Below are 19,538 nucleotides of genomic sequence, written 5' to 3'. Positions count from 1 at the left end.
CTGCATGGCTTCAAGCCATTTGGTTGAATCAGTATCAGATATTGCTTCTTTAAAATTCATTGGATCACATCCAACACAAGACTCATCATGGCCTTGTTCATGAAGAAGCGTATATCTTGCAGGTGGTCTAATAACCCTATTAGACCTTCTAGAAGCTTGTACTTCAACTACTGGTTCTTGGGAAATGGGTTCAACTTCTATAGTTGAGGGAGTATCTTGAATTTCTTCAAGTTCTATCATCTTACATTTTCTATCTAATAGAAATTCCCTTTCCAAAAAGGTGGCATTTCTTGAAACAAACACTTTTACTTCATTGGGATGATAGAAATAATATCCAACAGAATTCTTTGGATATCCTACAAAGTAGCACAAAGTGGATCTACTATCAAATTTGTCTCCCACTGTCTGCTTCACATAAGCAGGACATCCTATTCTCTCGTAAGAATATTTGGGAGTTTTTCCCATCCATATCTTATATGGTGTTTTATCAACTGCTTTAGTGTAGACATTATTCAACAACATTGCCGCAGTTTCAAGCGCAAAGCCCCAAAATGATGTAGGCAATTCAGTGAATCCCATCATGGATCGAACCATGTCCAACAAGGTTCGCTTACGACGTTCAGAAACACCATTCAATTGTGGTGTTGCTGGTGGAGTCTACTGTGAGATTGTCTCATTCTCTTTTAGATAACCCAAAAATTCAGCACTCAAGTATTCTTCATCTCGATCAGATCGAAGTGTCTTAATACTCCTTTCTAGCTGTTTTTCTACTTCAGATCTGAATTCTTTGAACCTTTCAAATGATTCAGATTTATGTTTCATAAACATACCCATACCTCGAATGGTCATCAGTAAAGGTAATGAAGTAAGAGTGCCCAAATTTTGTGATAACACTTAGCGGGCCACAAACGTCCGTGTGGATCAAATCTAGTAGACCATGTGCGCGTTCCACGTTTCCATTGAATGGAGTCTTAGTCATTTTTCCTTTTAGACAGGACTTACAAGCAGGTAGAGAATATTTTTTTTTGTCTAACAAGTCAAACATGTCTTCTCCCACTAGCTTGTGCATCCTTCTTTGGGAAATATGACATAGTCTAGCGTGCCATATTTGTGTGGGATTTGGATCATCTAACTTTATTTTGTTTGTTGTTGAAATCATGTTTACTTGGACATTCACTTATCATTTCCAGAACACTTATGGCATATATAATTTCTTATATCCGGACTTCTTGCAGTGAAATAAACATATTCTAACTTATCGGACTTTGTAGGCCTTTTAAGTGTATTTCATAGTTTGCCTCTTATTGGGATTATTTTTCTTGTGAAGGGCAGAACATTTCTTTTCCTTACCTTGTGGGCCATATTCGTCTGACGAGATGCCCATAAGAAAAACAATAATTTCCTGTTTTATGGTGATCTCATAAGTTATAAGCGTATTGACTAGCTCTTCAAGGCTATCATCTATCTTATTCAAATTGAAGTTCACCATAACCCCGTCAAATTAGGAAGAGAAAGATAACAAATTGATGTTCTCTAGTAACTTGTTAGGAATCACATATTCCAGGCCCCCTACATTCTTAATAAGCCCAGTCATACGTACACCACGCTCATAGGCCAAAGCCCTGTCTTGCATGTGTGTAGTCATGAGCTTCTTGAAAGTGGTGTGCATAGTTTCATGCACCATGCAACTCCTGCACGTGCATTCGAATGTCAGCAGCATTCAAAATTTCCTCAAACTGTCCCTACAGTTCATTTGACATAGAAGCGAGCATGTTACACTTTAGCATGTATACTATGGTCTTACCATCTTGCATGCTTTGTCAGTTCAGCAGGACTGACAATAGTGTGTATGTCATTTTCTCCGAATTCAGAACAATTTTCCCAACCAGTCTTGAAAATTAGATTCGATTAACTTGTTGATAATAAAAATGGATTACGTGACGAAATCGAAAATATACTGATATGGAAACAGAATAATGGTTGCTGATTATTTTAAAATAATTTTAAGATATAAAATATGGATTTCATTTTATAAATTTTCCTCCCACTATTTTGACATTTTCACCACCCTCTGATGAAAAAGGGAAATCGTATTTCCTTAGTGGGCACGTAGAGTCTAATTAGCCAATTATAATCCCGAATAATATCAACCAATTATAATTTCTAAAAGGTAGAATCCAATTGCATCCCTATGCAACATCCGCGTGTTTTGCCTCACGTTTAATAAGGACCGAATAATATGACGCCGTTTATTTTCGCGTGTCAAACCGACCCATCAATGTTGAATTGTAGTAGACGGTCGCCATGAGTTCCCCCAATAATATGAGCCGAAGTCATGGGAGTTCCACTCAATTCACATCATATGTCCAGTGGAAGTCACAGCTTTCCGGCGTGCAGGCCTCCCCAATAATATGAGCCAATCACTGTCCGCGAGTAGCGATCAACATGCAACCACGGTTGATGGAAGGCAAGGAAAAATTAAACTCTTTTAATTTTTACTTTTTCGGTTTGATATAAATTTTGAATCTTATTCAAAATGAGGGATTTTAATTTCAGAAATTGTCTCATCATTTTAATTTTAAAATCACGTGCTACGAGTTTGTATGTTTGTCGGATCCATGCAACTATATTATCTAATAATATACATACATGCATACTACTATATATCACATATATCATAATACGACATTCAACAATAAATAAGGATGATCGATCGCCAACACTATTAGATCCATGTGAGCCAAACATGGATCCAGGTCCAAAACCTAGGTGAATGCAGGGATGCAAATGCAACTATTACAAGAGCTTCAAATATTTTACATGTCTTCATCTCGTTCATCGGGCTCACCATCTTCTAGTCTTGATCTCCGACTATTTCTAATAATTACATTTAAATAGCCATGGCACATAAAGGATACATCTCATAGGGTGTGAACAGGCCATAAACCAGGCCCACTTTATTAATATCAAATATTAAAAACGAATAAAACAGTAAAATATCCTAACATACACCTAACACATTGGTCAAGGCTCTCGATCATCCTTCTTACATTTAATATCAAATATTAACATTAATTTAATTAAACAATTTAATTAATTGATAAATCATATATCTAATAATTTTATCACTAACCACCACAATTATTAAATAATTTATTAAATTAAATAAACTCCTTTATTTAATTTAAAATTAAATCAATAATAATTGATTTCTTGTAAAACTCATTTTACCATAAATAATTAAAATCATATTCTAATTATTTATTTTACAAGAAAATTTTTAATTTTCAAAAAATCAATTTTCCAAAATAAAAATTGAACAAATTTTTCAAAAATATCAATTTTACCCAAAAATTTGAAAAATCAAAAAATTGCACCCTAGGCCCAAACAATTTAAGCCCATCAAACAGCACGCTTCCCGAGACACTCCCGGGCAGCCGCCTGCGCTGCCCGCCCCACTGCCTGAACGTTTAGGGCAGCAGCAGGGGTCCTGTGGGCGGCGCACGGCGCAGCGTGCAGACGTTCCGCGCGCAGCCGCCGCGCGCTGTGTGGACTCTCCGCACAGCGGGCGCGCGCAGCCACCGCGCGCTGTGCAGACTCTACGCGCAGCGAGCGTGCGCGTAGCCGCCACGCGCTGTGCGGACACTCCGCAGAGCGCGCACCCATTGCCCGCGCAGCCCCGAATTTTTTTTTTAATTTAAAATTTTGGAAAAAATAATTTTTGTGGTGCTACAATTTTCTGAAAAATTTGCTTTTGTGGTTAGAAATAAATTATTCAATATCAAACCATACGATTTAGAAAAACGTTGGCTCTGATACCACTGTTGGATCTGAGTTTTCTACACGCCCAAACACAGCGGAAGTTTTAAAAATTTTATTTATTTTGACAATCAAAATATGTTTTGCTTTCGGCGATCGTATGATTTTATCATAAACATTCATAGGATGTTTAGTAATTTTACCTTTGTGAATTAATCACGTGGCTCCAACTAACCCGGTATAAACGGATTAGCTCTTGGTGAATCCCTACGAACTTTATTCAAGAGACTTCTTTCTTTTCTTCTAATCAGATCCACGACTAGATGATCTGTTCCTCTTCAAATTTGCACAAGAAAATTGGGAGAAGTTTTGCGTTGGAGATCAAGGTTTGAGAGACGGCTCAAACTATTCCCCAAAAGGGAGTGGCCGAAATTTAGAGAGGAGAGGATGAGAGCTTTTCGAAATTATGGTGTGTTATGGAGGCTAGGGTTTAAGTCTTCTACTTAAATAAAACCTCCATGACCTAAATACCATAAAATAATAATTGGCCCTTTAATTAACATTAATAGGCTTGATTAATTAATTGGGCTAGTCCAACTAATTTAATTAATTTAATCATGGCCCATTAAAACTTTAATTAATTATTATGTTGGACTTGTACTCCTACAAGCCCATTAAACATATTACCCACCATATTTAATTTATTAATTAATAAACTCAACTTTTGAGCTTAATAAATTAAATACATTATAAATTCAACTACTTGAATTTATTATTTAAATTATAAATTCAAATACTTGAATTTTCATCACCTCCAAAATTTAATATTTAATAAACCCAACAATTGAGTTTAATAAATTAAATTATCAAATTTTATAAATTCAACTTCTTGAATTTACTATCTCACAAATTCAACTCCTTGAATTTATTTTCTCAAAATTTAATTATCATAAATTCAACTACTTGAATTTACAATATTATAATATAAATTCAACTCCTTGAATTTATTCTCTCAACAGGAACAAACGATCCAGTGCTTGTGTGACCCTCAATGGTTCAGGGATACAGCTAGCCGTGGGTTCACAACTCTTTGTGATTCAGAATAATATTTATTTTTATCCGGGCTTACCCTAGTTAGCCCCATTCTTTTCATCAACACTTTGATTAAGAATGTCAGAACTCATTTCTGATTGCACCCATCGGATCATGGTAAGAGCGTCTAGTAGCATCGTCCCATGATCCCCTAGGTATCACTGATAGTGCCTGCAAGAACCAAGTCGATTATGATTAGCGTACAGTACGGTCCCTTCAGCTCATATATCCCGACCGAATCTGCAACCATTGGTTCATCGAGGGTTGCATAATAATTCGATATCTATGTGACACATATAATAGTGGCATCGCGTGTACTATTGGAGAACTCCTTCTCCAACGTACATCTCATACTCTGGCCAGAGATTCCATGCACTATTATTACATCAGATCACATAGGATATCCACACCCGTAGGTGAGCGGTGAATCCCCGACTACAATGCACTGGCTACTATATGTGTCGCAACTGTACCCAACCTCGCCACCTGATGACTCTCCTGGAGCCGGTAAACGAGTCAAAGCACAGCCCTAGCATATAGAGCCTCAGTGTTGTCCCGAGTCGTAAGGACTAATGGTGTACAATCATAACCACAGACTTATCCTCTCGATGAATGATAACCACTTGGAAAGTCCGAGGGAGGGTTGTTCGGTATAAGCATCATATGACTACCCATGTGCATGTTTGGACATCTCCATGCCCTTACCAAGAAACGCAGTACACAACATCACAGATGCTAGTCTCGAGCTCAAGCGACCTTTATCCGTATTTTAGGCGGCTGAATCGACAAGGAACGAATTTAGAATATGCAGTGTTTACAAATGAGTTTCAACATCGAATTACGATTCATTTGTATTAAAGCATAATCAAGGACTTTATCTATACTGTTTGCATGGGTATGCAGATAAAGTATAACAATACCATAAAAAGTTAAATTATATTAAAATAAAGATTTTTTATTTCACTTGAGTCAATAAATTCCCTAACCAACCGTTGGCTTTCAGGGCATCTACTCTAACACTAATAAACAGCGCCACTTGAGTCAATAAATTCCCTAGCCAACCGTTGACTTTCAGGGCATCTACTCTAACACTAATAAACAGCGCCACAACGGCTGCGAAATTCTCATTAATATCACGTCGAGAACAATTCTCAGGCAACACTCTTTATTCAACCAAGGCTCATTTCTGCGAGACCGGGGTCTCCCACGATATCTTGATCCGCTTTAGCGAGGAAAACGAAGGGCTTAAGTATCCAGTTCTCTCGGTTTGCGTCGATAAGAAAATGGTGATTCGAGTGAAGAGATTACAGTGGAATTTTCGTGGGAATCAGACGATTTTGCTTGACGGTTTGCTGGTGGATTTGATGTGGGATGTTCACGATTGGTTCTATAATTCGGTGCCGGGATCTGCAGTGTTCATGTTCAGAACAAGAAGTGGGATGGAGAATAGGCTGTGGCTGGAAGAGAAGATGGTGCAGAAAGACAAGGATAAGGTTGAGTTTTCATTTATGATATATGCATGTAAAAACATGTGAAATTTGATAATTCATTTTAAAAATATATATATATATTATTAAATTTTGTTTTGAAGTTTATGTAAGATTGGTGATTTTTGGGCTCAAAAAATGTTTTGTGAAAAAACATGGTGTGTAGAAATCGGGCAAACTGCATTCACGATCCTTGTGAAATGTCAAATAATTACGAGATGTCCTATGTAAAATCAATACTCTTTTAAAACTTTATGTTGTAATATAAGATTTCAAATGAATGTTGATTCTACATGGTGAGTTTCGTGCTTTTTTAACAATTTGCCCCGTTAAATTAAAGAGACTTACGTGTTTTTAAATAGTTTCGATCTTCATGTTAATTATTTTTCATTGCTGTTGTAGAGATTTGTTTTTTTAATGTTAACTAGTAACACGGCGTTGCATAAGGAATAAGTTGACATAAAACATTTATATTGAGTGAAATAGAAAGATCTATTTTCTATTAAAAATTCATAATATAAAAAAACATATCAAATCTTTTCATGCTTAATTTTGATTTTTTTGTTATCTATGTGTGATTGTTATTTCTATGTTTCCTCATCTTTTTATTGAAATTAACAATTTTTTCATTATCTTAAATTTGTTCGGTTTCTCCTTTGGAACATGATGAATTTTGTTTCTTTTTTTGTGGTTTTGTCATTTCCTTAGTGCCTCTTGTCTTTTATCTTTTATGTTGTACTTGTTTTGCCCTTTACTTCACGCTATTTGCGTTCGTTTTTTTCTTGTCATTCATTTTGTATTCCATTGATTTTTTGGTTCTTTCTTTTCTCTTCAGCATCTCTCTTGAGTTGTTGTGGTTTCTCTCATCTATCGAGAATTATTGATGTTATTCCCTTTTGGTCAAGACAGACTTGTCTAACCTGAAAAAAAAATTGTCATCTTTTTCGGTTGGTTGATCAAGTATTGTACATGCTCCAGATTACCTTTTTTCTGCAATATAAATTTTGTAGTTATTGGCGATATCTATTAGATTATTATAATGATATTTAAATTAATTTTTTAATTCACCTTATTATGCATGTAAAAAAAAAATTTTATAGAGCAACTAATAAACGTCTGAGCAACCTCTTCGAACAATGTCATATTATCTATTTCATTTTTATCTTAGACCAACATTGTTATCCAGTATCTTAAAATTAATTGTGGAAAAATATACACAATAATTAAATATTTTTAAGTATGTAAAGTTACTTATAGTTGCAATACCTTGGGATGTTCTAGATATTCAGGTTCAAACAATAAGTGCAACTAAACCCATTGGTAGTTTTGGTAACAGATATGAGACAGTTAGAAAGAAACATACGATACTGTTATCTTTAATGATAGATTCTTTGGTTAGAAACAAAAATTCATGAAACGTAACATCACCATTACCCTTCAAAAGTTTTCTTTTCAGCCATAAACTATCGTTTGCTGAGTTGCTTTGATTCTTTTATCATTTTCTGTCAAAAATTCATTCAAAGTTTTCTGATTTTATTTTCCTTCAACATGTAAAATTTGATAGTAGATAGAAGGAATTAGTCAGTCAAAAAATATAACATAACTCTAAGAAATAATACAAAAAAACATAGAATAGAAATACATAGAAGATAACACAAATTTCATATTCAAATAAGAAAATTTAGCAACAATTTTTGGGAAAATAAACTAAAAATAACAAATATGAAGTATTCTTCAATTAGGAGACTTAACAAAACCGTAAAGAAGAGTTATACCGAACGTGGGTGATGACAATCAAAGTTACGGGTAATATAGATAATTGTATACCAAAGTTGTTACCATGAATGATTGTAGAATTCAATTTGGAAAGAAAATATATATTTGTACCATGAGTTTACATTTTCAGTCTCATGACATGGTGGATTGACCAACATCACTATCTTTGATGTAGACTTTAGTTGTAGTCTTGAATATTAATATAAAAAAAAGAGGCACAATTAAACATTTATTGTCAAATTAAATGATTCAAGTGTATTTGAAAATAATACCTTGGTACATATTAATTTTTAAATTGCAAAAAGAGATCACTGGATTTTGATCTTGAATATGTTGAAGTAGTTTCCCTTCATTCAACGTTATATCATCTCATAAATGGGTTGTCATGATCTCCAACCCGTGTCAGATATTTATGTGAATTATATATTTTCAAAATGAGATATATATATATATATATATATATATATATAATTATTTTCATAAACCTACAAAGTGTTAGAACAAAATTACTTTTCTCTGGTGAACAACAATTCCATCTTCTTTTTAGAAATTGTTTATTAATGGTCGAACTTTCTTGATGATGCCAATGATATATGTGCATAATAATATTATTTGATTAAAAAAAATGTAAATATCATAATAAATTAAACAGAAACTTACTTTGATAATTAGTGTCATTTGGATTACGTGCTAAATGAACAAATTCTTTTAAGCGAAATTAAGTCTGCCTAAATTTGGCGCTTCTTGCAACTCGGTGAAGGGTAATCGCATGTGCGGTTTTACGGTTTTCTGTAAGAAATTCAAAACGAATTGACATTTGCGGTTCGGTTATACATTTTTTTATTGCGGTTTTATATGTAAAATTAGTTTCATGCTTTTGAGCGGTTTTAAGCAATTGCGGTCAGTTTTCGGTGTTTTTCTGAATGATAAGTAGAATGGAAAAAATAAAACAAATATTCAAATTATCTAAATTTAAAGAATTAAAGAAAACAATAATGAACAAAATAAAACTAGATAAATAACACTAAAGAGACAAAATAAAGTTCAACAATTATAATATGTTCAGACATAACAAAAACACCCACAAACAATTAAGCATATGATTTTTTTTGTTTAACCATACAATCATAACAATTGCACATGATATTTTCTTCCAAAAATCACATCCGTAGTTGCAATATCCCCATCATTAGTCACTTTCAAACTTTAAACACTAGATATGGAACTAGCAAATATATGATCTTGCTTTAAAACTCATTCGGCCGCAGGAGAAAAGAATTAGAGTATCCAATTGTTAAAGAAATAAAATATAAGCATAAGAAAAGTAAAAAAATAATGCTTATTAAAATTAACCTTTCGAAAATACTTCTTTAAAATTAATCATCATCTTCTTCTATTTTACGACTCGATCCTTCCAATTCTGAGAAATAAATAAAACGTTGATAATAAAACTAACTAACACTTGAAACAATAATTAATAATAAATAAAAACAGAAAGCACTCACCTTTTTGTAGTTTTTCAAATAATTCGGCATCATTGTCTATTGTTGTGCGAAGATCAACTAAAGAAGTTGTACCACGTAACCAATCTTGACCGCATATAAGAGCCTCTACCATTTTTGGAGATAAAGAACTCCTAAATGGACCGATCACACGACCACTTGTACTAAAAGTTGATTCTGAAGCAAAGGTAGACATTGGTATAGCTAGCATGCACATTTCTTGCAATATTAGAAAGAACAGGATATTTCGGAGTGTTCACTTTCCACCAATTCAAAATATCAAAATCATTGCTTGACTTTTCACACCCATCAAATAGATATCTTGATAATTCAGATTTACTCTTAACACATTGCTCTTCTTCCAAATGCTGAGCAAATTGAGATTCCAGCAGCTCACTTATGTCATATTTTTCATTTTCTAGCATATAGTTATAGCATTGAGTATTTTCATATTTGCCACTTTGTTGATAATTTGAGCTTGCATACTGCTTGTATAACAAATTTAACATTTCTTCTACTTTATCCGCCATTATCACATCAAAACAGCTTTCATTCTCATAAATTGTTTAGAGAACAAAATTAACATACTTTAACTTGTATCTTGGATCCAAAACAATAGCGACAAACAACCAATTAACCTTATCAATACTTCCCAATACTTTTTAAGCTTTTCTTTCATTCGATCTTTTCTTTCATTCAAATTGCCATAGAAATCATATGATAATCTCCCTTGTTAATCATATTGGACAAACCAACATGCATAATCGCAAGCTCATGGAAAAAAAATATTTGAAGTGATATATGATGAACCAGAAAACTTTAAAGTCACATTATAAAAAATTTTGAGAAACTTAACAAAGTTTCTTGCAACAATCCAGTCAATCTCCATTGGAGGACCAATTACCTTCCCTTTTCATTTTTTCCCCTCTGTATTCCCATCTTGATTCAATTCATAACAATCAAAGTAGTTCATGTATTTTTATCTTCATCCCCAAATCTTTCAAAAGACTTTTCAAATTTCTCAGCAGCCTCAAGCATCATATAAGTTGAATTCACCGTGTTTCAACATCTAAACAAACAAGGCTCTTAGAATAAATTTTTTCTTTTTCCACACACTTGTTGAAAGCATTTAGCCTTGCCGGAGAAGATCTGACATATTTAACAACATTTCTAATTCTCATAATTGCCTCATTTTTCTCTTCCAATCCCTCTTTGACAATCAAATTAACAATATGATCACAACACCTTACATGCATGTAATCATTATTCAAGATACTATCTTTCCACTTGCATTTCCTTTTCAAGTGATTGATTGCTCTATAATTAAGAGGTAGCTGAAACGTCTACTATTCGTTATGCTTAAAACGTACTAGAAATTTTTTTTTTCAAACCTCACATAGCATTCGGCAGAATCATAAAATATTTGGAACCATTTTAAAAGTAAAATAACCAACTATTTTATCATCTCAAAAACATTATTTGAAAAGTATAGCCCATATTATAACATCTCAAAAACCACTCATAAATAAATCGTCGTAAAAATATCTTTAACATAACTTAAAATCTGTAGGACCGAGTGCTTACCGCTTTACCAAAAGTTATAGCTAGTGGTAATGGTGCAACTCAAATCTTTTAAACCGCACAGCAGCTCAAGCACCACGGTTCGATCGCTCTACTAAGCAGGGACAATTGTTGCACCCAACAAAATAATAAATCATTATAACTAGTGCGGAAAACTAGCGTCGGTCCTCGAGTTATGTGCACCTCCAGTCTAGTCAGATCAACCATCAAGACCTCCATTAACATATTATCATAATCACCTACATCAATCACACCTAATGAGTCTAAAGACTCAACACATCATATCCTTGATAACAAGTAATATGTAATATAGTTAACATATAACAGTGAAAAATACTTGTATTTAAAATATCGTTTTCATGAAGATGCATAAACTTAAAACATAACATTTTCGTAAACATTTTCATTATGCATAAAACTTTAAATAAAACGTTTTTATAATCTTATGCATAAACATTTTCATACACATTTTCATAAACATATTCATATTCGTATCCATATTCATATTCGTATTCATATTCATGTTCGTGTTTGTTGAATTCAGATCGTGATTGTGACTCGTGTTCTTAATCGTATTGGGCAATGGATCAATCTAGAGAAAACCACAGTACTGGGCGGCGGGGACATCAGCGACACTCTCACCGGTCAACTGGGCCTTGGCCAACGTATTAACATATTCGTATTCGTATTCGTATCAAAAGAAACACGATCGTCGGGCTCCCACTGGGACCATAACCCTCACGATATCTCCAACATGTAGTAGTCACAATCCTTCACATCCTTCAACATGTCGTATTTCTATCACTTAATAAAAACATGCATATAATATCATTTTATTTTGAAATCAAGCATGCAACATATCTTTTAAATGTCCAATTTAACCCTTAATAATTCATGAACATTAAAAAAAAATCATATTTCGACATATAAAAATTTCATAAACATCCATAATCATTGAAAATAATCATATTAGCATATAAAATAGCATTTAGGACACTGCCATGACGTTTACTAATTTCTAGATGTAAAATGACCATTTTACCCCTGGACGTAAAATTTCACGTTTTTGAATTTTTCTTAATTTCATTGACTCTAACATGTTCCAAATACTTATTTAAGCCTACATGAATTTTCTCATATTTTTATTTAGCCTAATTCGATGACTTTTAAATTAATCTTTAAATGTGACGTATTAATGCATTTTAATCTCGAATTTAACCAAACATTAATATAAAATTCCCAAATTAAAAACTTAGACTTTTAATAATTATTTAAGCTTAAACCCAATTTTCCATAATTTTATAAAGCTTAAAACTAGGCTTTTCAATTAACTCGTTAATTAGCGTTTCGTGCGGCGATTAAATCACGAATAAATCCAAAACTCATTATTTTGATCCCAAATTTTAAACATACATTTTTATGATTTATTCTACCCTTCAAGTCATGAGTCACCACCGTGGACCCATGGATTCAATTTTAGCCTTTTAATTTTTGTTTTTGACATAGTAACGAACCCACCGAACCATCTCCCGATTTACTCGAGCCACGCCCGAGCCACCTTGAGTCAAAACCTATACAACCCACCTAGGGACCCTACTGACCAAGCCCAAGCCCCTGAACCTAGCCTTGGCTCGATCAAACTCACCTGTAACTTGACCATGTACTGCACGTGTGTGTGTGACTTCCCTTGAACAAAAGGACTCCTAACTAGTCTAGGACTTCTCCCAACCCTTAACAACCGAGCCATTTCAACCCAGACTGACCCTGGACCACGCCCAGACCATACCCAGACCAGCCCTTACCCTGGAACCCCAAGCACGAAGCTCCACCAGCAGTAGCATATTATGGCCGAGAAACCCACCTAGCATGGACTCCACGTTTCTGTTGCTAGGACCTAGCCAACCACACCAGACCCCAAACCAGCCTGCTGTGCACCTTCCTAGGACCCTAAGGACCTAGCCTAGCCTAGCCCAAAGCCCCTGGCCGAGCCCCTTAAACCTGCACGCTGCTGCACAATCTGCGTGACTTCCATAGTGCTTCTCGGGTGGGAGTCCTAGCTTGCTAGGACTCCTCCCCAGCCCTCCTGACTCGAGTCCTAGCGTGGCTAGGACTCTTCCCTTGACCCATGACCGACCCTAGCCAAGCTCTGGTCCCAACCGAACCCAAGCCCAGTAGCCAATCCCTTACAACCGATCCCCTCAAGCACCATGACAGAAAAGTGATCAATTTGGTTCCAGCTTTAAACGTTTCTGGCTTGCTGCTTTTGTGTGCGATTCTAGACCTTTAAACTTGTGGAAATACATACTAATTCATGGCAGCCCCTTTTAACACATAAAAACATATTTTTGAAACCAAAAAGCAAGGATTTTGAACACATATATGCATGGTTACGAAATTTAAAGGTTGTATGACTTGTTTTCATGCAAATTCATAAAAAAATTACATAGTATGGTGTGATGATGAGTAAAGAGAGAATATGGCGTGTCTTTACGTAATTTACGCACGAAAAACCGTTGACGATGACGAAGAACGGAGCAAGACCTTGGCTTTGAATTACCCTTGAGCTTCTACCGATTTTTCTGCCTTAAGAATTTGTGTGTGTGTGTTCGTGTATGAAGTGTTTTTGGGAGGCCAAATTTCAGAAAAGTGGCGTGAACAATGTGTCAAGGGTTTGGGGGATTTAACATTTTATATACTAATTAATTCACTAAATAAGGCTTAGGCCTATTAAGCTAGCAATTTAGGCCCATTAGTCTTAATTAGGATTTAATTAAAATATTAAAAATAGTTTTGGTAAAAATAGTTTGTAAATTACATAGCCGGGTTGTCAAAAAGTTCGTATTTTTGTTGGAAAACCAACACCGATAAAAATTACGTCTCGACGTATAAAATCACCTCAAAACCCCTTATTTTCAAAAACAAAAAGAAAAGCATCACTCTTAATTTAAATAATTAAAAACAACTATTTAATGAAAACATTTTCTATTTTTCAGCCTTTGGTCTCCGTTCGTCAATCGCAACTCGAATAACTTTTTAAAAATACAATTTAATGCAACCATGTAGAAAAATATATTTTAAACATGTCAAAATACACAACATAATTAATTAATGCAATTAAAATAATTAATTAAAATAGAAGAGAATTTAATAATTACATGCATGTGTGGTTCGCGTGGACTTTTAAATTTTCGGGGCGTTACAGTAGCATTGTCTACGGTAATCGTGAAAACTTTATCAATACTCCAATGAATAAAGCATTCTTCAATTTGTTTCGCAATTGTTTCTCCTTTATGATTCTCAACTATGCAAAAGTTTAGTATTCTCTTTTCCAATTTCCAATCACTAGATATCCACTGGGCAGTGAGACACATGTAATTCAAATTTTGTATTGATGTTCATGTATCAGTAGTCAAGCATACTCTTTGGGTTTTCAAAATCCTTTTCATTTTCTTTTTCTCATTAAGAAAAAGTTTAATGCAATCTCTAGCAATAGTATGCCTAGATGATGCTTCAAATCTTGGTTCCATAGCTTCACAAAACAATTTAAATCCTTCACCCTCTACAATTCTAAAAGGTAACTCATCAATGATTATCATTTTTACAAGATTTGTCCTAATTTCTTGAACATTTAAGGTCTTTCCTTTATTTAATAAACTTTCACTCAGATTCTTATAATCTTGCAAGTCTTTTGCGACTAATCCAATTTGTATGGATACTTCTTGCTTGAAGACTATAAATGTGTCCACATGCTAGTTGTTCCATTTAATTTTGGATGAGCAGCATAACTTTTACTACAATAGTTACATGCGGCTCTCGGTGGATTACTATCTTTTAATCTTGTGAAATGACCCCATATTTCAGAGCTAATATTTGAACCCTCTTTGGTAACGATATCAACTGCTTGTGTTTTCCTTTTTTTTAGGTGATTTTTTGTGAAAGTTTTTATTTACTTCTACTATGACACATGAATTGATCTTTGGAGGGACATCACCTGATTGATCAATATTTGAAGCTTGCTCTTGCTCCTTAGAGTAGTTTTTTGGGCTTGAATTTGCAAAGTTGGTACTTTATTCGAAGTTCTCGCATCCTCCTGTACAAAAAAAAAAAAAAAAATTAAATTTAATTTAATCTTTAATTTTTTTCAGCAAATTATTGTTTGAAATATTTTCAATTTCAGTAGGAAAATTACTATAAAATATTTTTGCAATTTATTTCCTCACGCAAGAGGCCCAGAAATACATTTCACATTGAAATTATTGACTATTCTAATTTGCTTCTTATTTTTCTATTGTAACACAACTTAAATCTAGACTAAATTAGAAGTGAATGCCACAATTAGCGTGAGAATTCCATCTATTCTCATTCATAACATACACTGGGTAATTTTATTGGATATGAATTTAAAACTAATTTGATATTTACAGCATAAATAAAAAAACCTAGCTTAAAACAAAATGGGTTAATGATGAAGATTTCTAAAAAATCTGAAACATGGAGAAACAAAATTAAAAAACAAAATCACATATCCAAAATCAAGTTTAAAATAAATAATTAAATGAAAAAACTAGAAGTAGAAATATATAAACTAAAATGTACCTTATTTGACATATTCTCATCTTTTAGGGTGCTTGAAGTTTCGTTCTTGCTCATGGTTACAAAATCATGTTGAAGGATATTTGTATAAAGAGAAGTAGTAAATAGATCAACAAGATAGAAAGAGGAGAAACTTTTCTCTGAATAAGAGTTGGAAGAGGGAAGGTGGCGGCACAAAGATGAAAAATCTATTGAATCATGAATATCTTGTGTTTGTTAAAAAATAATAACCCTAGGTAAATAAAATTGTACATGAAGCAACGGTGCAGTGTAGTGAAATTTTGGTCCAATATTATAACCGCACCGTGGGGGCAGTGCGGTTTCCTTTTTCTTTTTTTTTTAAATTGCGGTTATGTTGGGGATCGATAAGGAATTTAGAGGGAGGTGAATAAACTCTTTCCTTTACTGATAGTTTTTGCAAAGGGTGCAAGAATCTTGTTAGAAATTGTAGCTAGTCTTGTTCGAATGTAAGTCCAGCAGATCACAATAATAAGTGCGGAAACGATCCGATGGAGTAAGGTGAAAGCAGTAAAACAGTAGGCAGTAGACAATGGTTTTTTCTGGAAGTTCGAAGATAAAATATTCTAGGTCTCCCCTTCTTCTGTTTCCAGAAGGTATCACTAAAAGACTTTGGATTTTACAGTAAACCACTTGTACACACCCACTTCAGCAGGACTTACACTTAGCCTACTAAAACTCTTAGTTACACAACTCCGTAAAAACAAATACAACAAAGTTCTGAAAATACTCTTTTCCAGTTTACAGACTCTTCTCAATAAAATGTGTATAGCGTGAATAGCTTGTAAATAGAGTGAGAGACAGTAGAACAAGATGATCACAACAGATCAGATATATGCCATGAATCGTTTGCTGCTTTTCTATATATTGAGCTTGAAGATGATAAGAAGTTCCGAGTGCTCAAATCGACGTTCGTATGATAAAGAATGTGATTGTTGTAAAATATTATCGACGTCGCTCTTGAATATTTATAGAAGTCTTGATTCCAACGTCTATAAAAAAACGGCTTCTTTGACTTCTGATAGAATCGGCTTTATTACCGAAAAAAGTTCTTGCAGAAAGCTTCAGAACAATCAGTCTTATTTCATACTAAAATTAGAAAAGCGTGTTAAATGACTTCGTACAGCATTTAATGTTGCAATTAATACTATTACGAGGTAAAGTAACATTAATATTTAAGACTTTTAACGTTCAAACTGTTAGAGTAGGTGCCCGTCGAGCCAAGTGTTGGCCGATGGTTCATGTTCAAAATCTATGTATAAACAATCTTTATTTTAATAATATTTGAAATTATTGTTTTGGCACATCTTTATCTGTATACCCATGCTAGTTGCATAAATAAAATCCTTGAATATACAAATAGTAGAAAGAATATGAGATGCTCATATGATGAGTATCATGAAACTCATATTTGCAATACTGTATATTCTAAACAGTTCCTAGTCGATTCACCCGCCGCTAAGAAGCATATAGGTCGCTCGATTTCGAGACTAGTATCTGCGATGTGAGTACCATGTTTCATTGGTAGGGGACATTGTGATGTCCGAACATGCAGATAGGTGCTCCTTGTAGAGTGCACTGAACAACCCTCTATAAAGGACTTTCCAAGTGGTTCTCACTTATCGAGTGGAAACGTCCTAGTTTATGGTTGTACACCATTAATCCTTATGACCCGGGACAACATTGAGACTCTATATGCTAGCATTGCACTTTGGCTTGTTTACCGACTCATATGGGGTCATCAGGTGGCAATGTTGGGTGTTTTGTCGAAACATATAGGAGTCGATGCATTGTAGTCGGGGATTCACCGCTTACCTTCAGGTATGGATATCTTATGCATATGTAGTTTGAAATCTCTGATCAGGTGGTAATTAAGAAAGGGGTTTCTTAGATTACACCATCGATGCAACTACGACATGACACATAGTATCGATTCTTTGACAGCTCTCGATATACAAATAGTTGTCGAATTGGTTGGGATATATGAGATGAAGGGACCGTACTGTACGCTAACCATAATTGAATGGTTCTTGCAGGAACTATCATTTGATACCTAGGGAATCATGTAAGCGATGCTGCTAGGCGTTTAACATGATTGGTTGAGTAATATCACATTTGAGTTCTGACGTTCTTATTATCAAGGAGTTGATAATTAAGAATGGAGCAATTGGGGTATGCTCATATAAGGACATGTTTAGTCCCGAATCACATTAAGATGTGAACCCACGGCTAGTTGTATGAATGAACCATTGAGGGCCACACAAGTTCTAACTTTCTAAATCTCTTTGAGAAGAAAATTAGTTCAATGTGTTGAATGGCTTAGAAAGGAGTTTATAAGCACAAGGAAAATTAGAAGTATGGCTTCTATAAGGGGAATGTAACTTTTAACTTGTGGAAGTGTTCCTAAATTAAAATTTGGCCAAGTGAATAATGTATTTGAAAGTTGTGATTTTCATAAACATTATTATTGACTAAATTAAATTAATTCAAGTGTTGAATTAATTAAACACTAATGGACCTAATAGAGTCCAAATAATTAAATTAATTCAATTGTTGAATTAATTAAATTACATTGGGCCTTGTAGAGCCCAATCAAAGATAATTATTAAACTAGTGAGCTTGAGTAAAATCAAGTAAAGTTTAAATGGTCTCAAATGTGTTTGAGAGATTTAAATAAAAAATCCATGGAGCCTTGTAATTGTGCCAAGCCCAAGTAAAAAGCATGCAAGGGAGGTGAAGGGTTGTAGGCAACTTTTTCATTAAACAATGCATGGCATGCTCATCTACTTTATAACATTTTCAAGCACCAAGAAAAGCCATCATTCTCTCCTCACATCTCACTTGGCCGAAATTTAAGAGCCATATTGTCCTTCATTTTGCTTCTTCACTTGTTGATGGGGATCTTCCTTGTTGGTGGGGGGCTTGATTTTGAGCAAGGAGTGCTCAAGGGAGGCTTGTAGATCAATCTACCATTCAAGAGCTAAGGTGTTTACATCTTAGTTGAAGCCACCATCAATCTTTTGAGACTGATGGGTAATATTTTTTAAAACACCCTATGAATCTCATTTTGTGTTTTATTGTATTTGCCACATACTATAGTTTAGGGCGCTCGATTTTCTTGCTAGAAAATAATTTTGAAACTTCCGTTGCGCAATCGGGAACCTTAACTGATCCTCTTTCACAAACGTAAAACGTTAAGTTCTACTTCTGCTTCTGATTCTATAGCCGTTCTGATTAGCTAAGTACTGCTTCTGTTATCTGTATGTTTTTCTGTTTTTACCATTTCGGTCTACTGGTTTTGACTCTCATCGCCACAACTAAGTTAAGTCTAACAATTTTCCCCTTTATGGAGATTCCAAAACCTAGAAGTTAGTAACGATGAATATGAAAACTGATAGCAATTATAACAACGTAAATGATAAACGATGAGCAGTAACACAGAGTCCAAAAAAAAATTTAGTCATCAGTTCCAATGTCTCTGAACATTGTTTCCTCATCTTGAGGATCTTGATTTCTGAAGGAAGATTCTGCATGATGTCATCGTCCTTCAGTTCTGCCTTCTGTTTCCCCCTTTTTGGCATCACTGGCCTAAATTCGAGTAATAAAGTCATCCATCTGGCCAGTAAGATTTTGTAATCCATGATTCAGCATCTCCAAATATGGTGTATGATTCGAAACTCGCTCATTTAGATCATGAAGAGATTGAGATTGAGCCTCAATCTTGGCGTCA

General features: G+C 34.3%; 1 long non-coding RNA gene across 2 annotated transcripts; it reads right to left on the bottom strand.

The window, feature by feature from the left end:
- Nucleotides 1-9,145: 9,145 nt before the first annotated feature.
- Nucleotides 9,146-15,969, bottom strand: LOC142543195 (uncharacterized). Of its 2 annotated transcripts, XR_012819703.1 has the most exons (5): nucleotides 15,794-15,969; nucleotides 11,201-15,287; nucleotides 9,620-9,793; nucleotides 9,468-9,534; nucleotides 9,146-9,367 (listed from the first exon to the last, which is right to left on the bottom strand). It is a non-coding gene; the product is annotated as an uncharacterized LOC142543195 (long non-coding RNA). The 2 variants fall into 2 exon arrangements; XR_012819702.1 differs by having other exon boundaries at nucleotides 9,620-15,287.
- Nucleotides 15,970-19,538: the final 3,569 nt, after the last annotated feature.

Source organism: Primulina tabacum, chromosome 4 (assembly GCF_025594145.1).
Source record: "Primulina tabacum isolate GXHZ01 chromosome 4, ASM2559414v2, whole genome shotgun sequence".
Classification (NCBI taxonomy): domain Eukaryota; kingdom Viridiplantae; phylum Streptophyta; class Magnoliopsida; order Lamiales; family Gesneriaceae; genus Primulina; species Primulina tabacum.
Note: the sequence above shows the minus strand (reverse complement) of the source record. Positions and strands in the feature narration are given on the sequence as shown.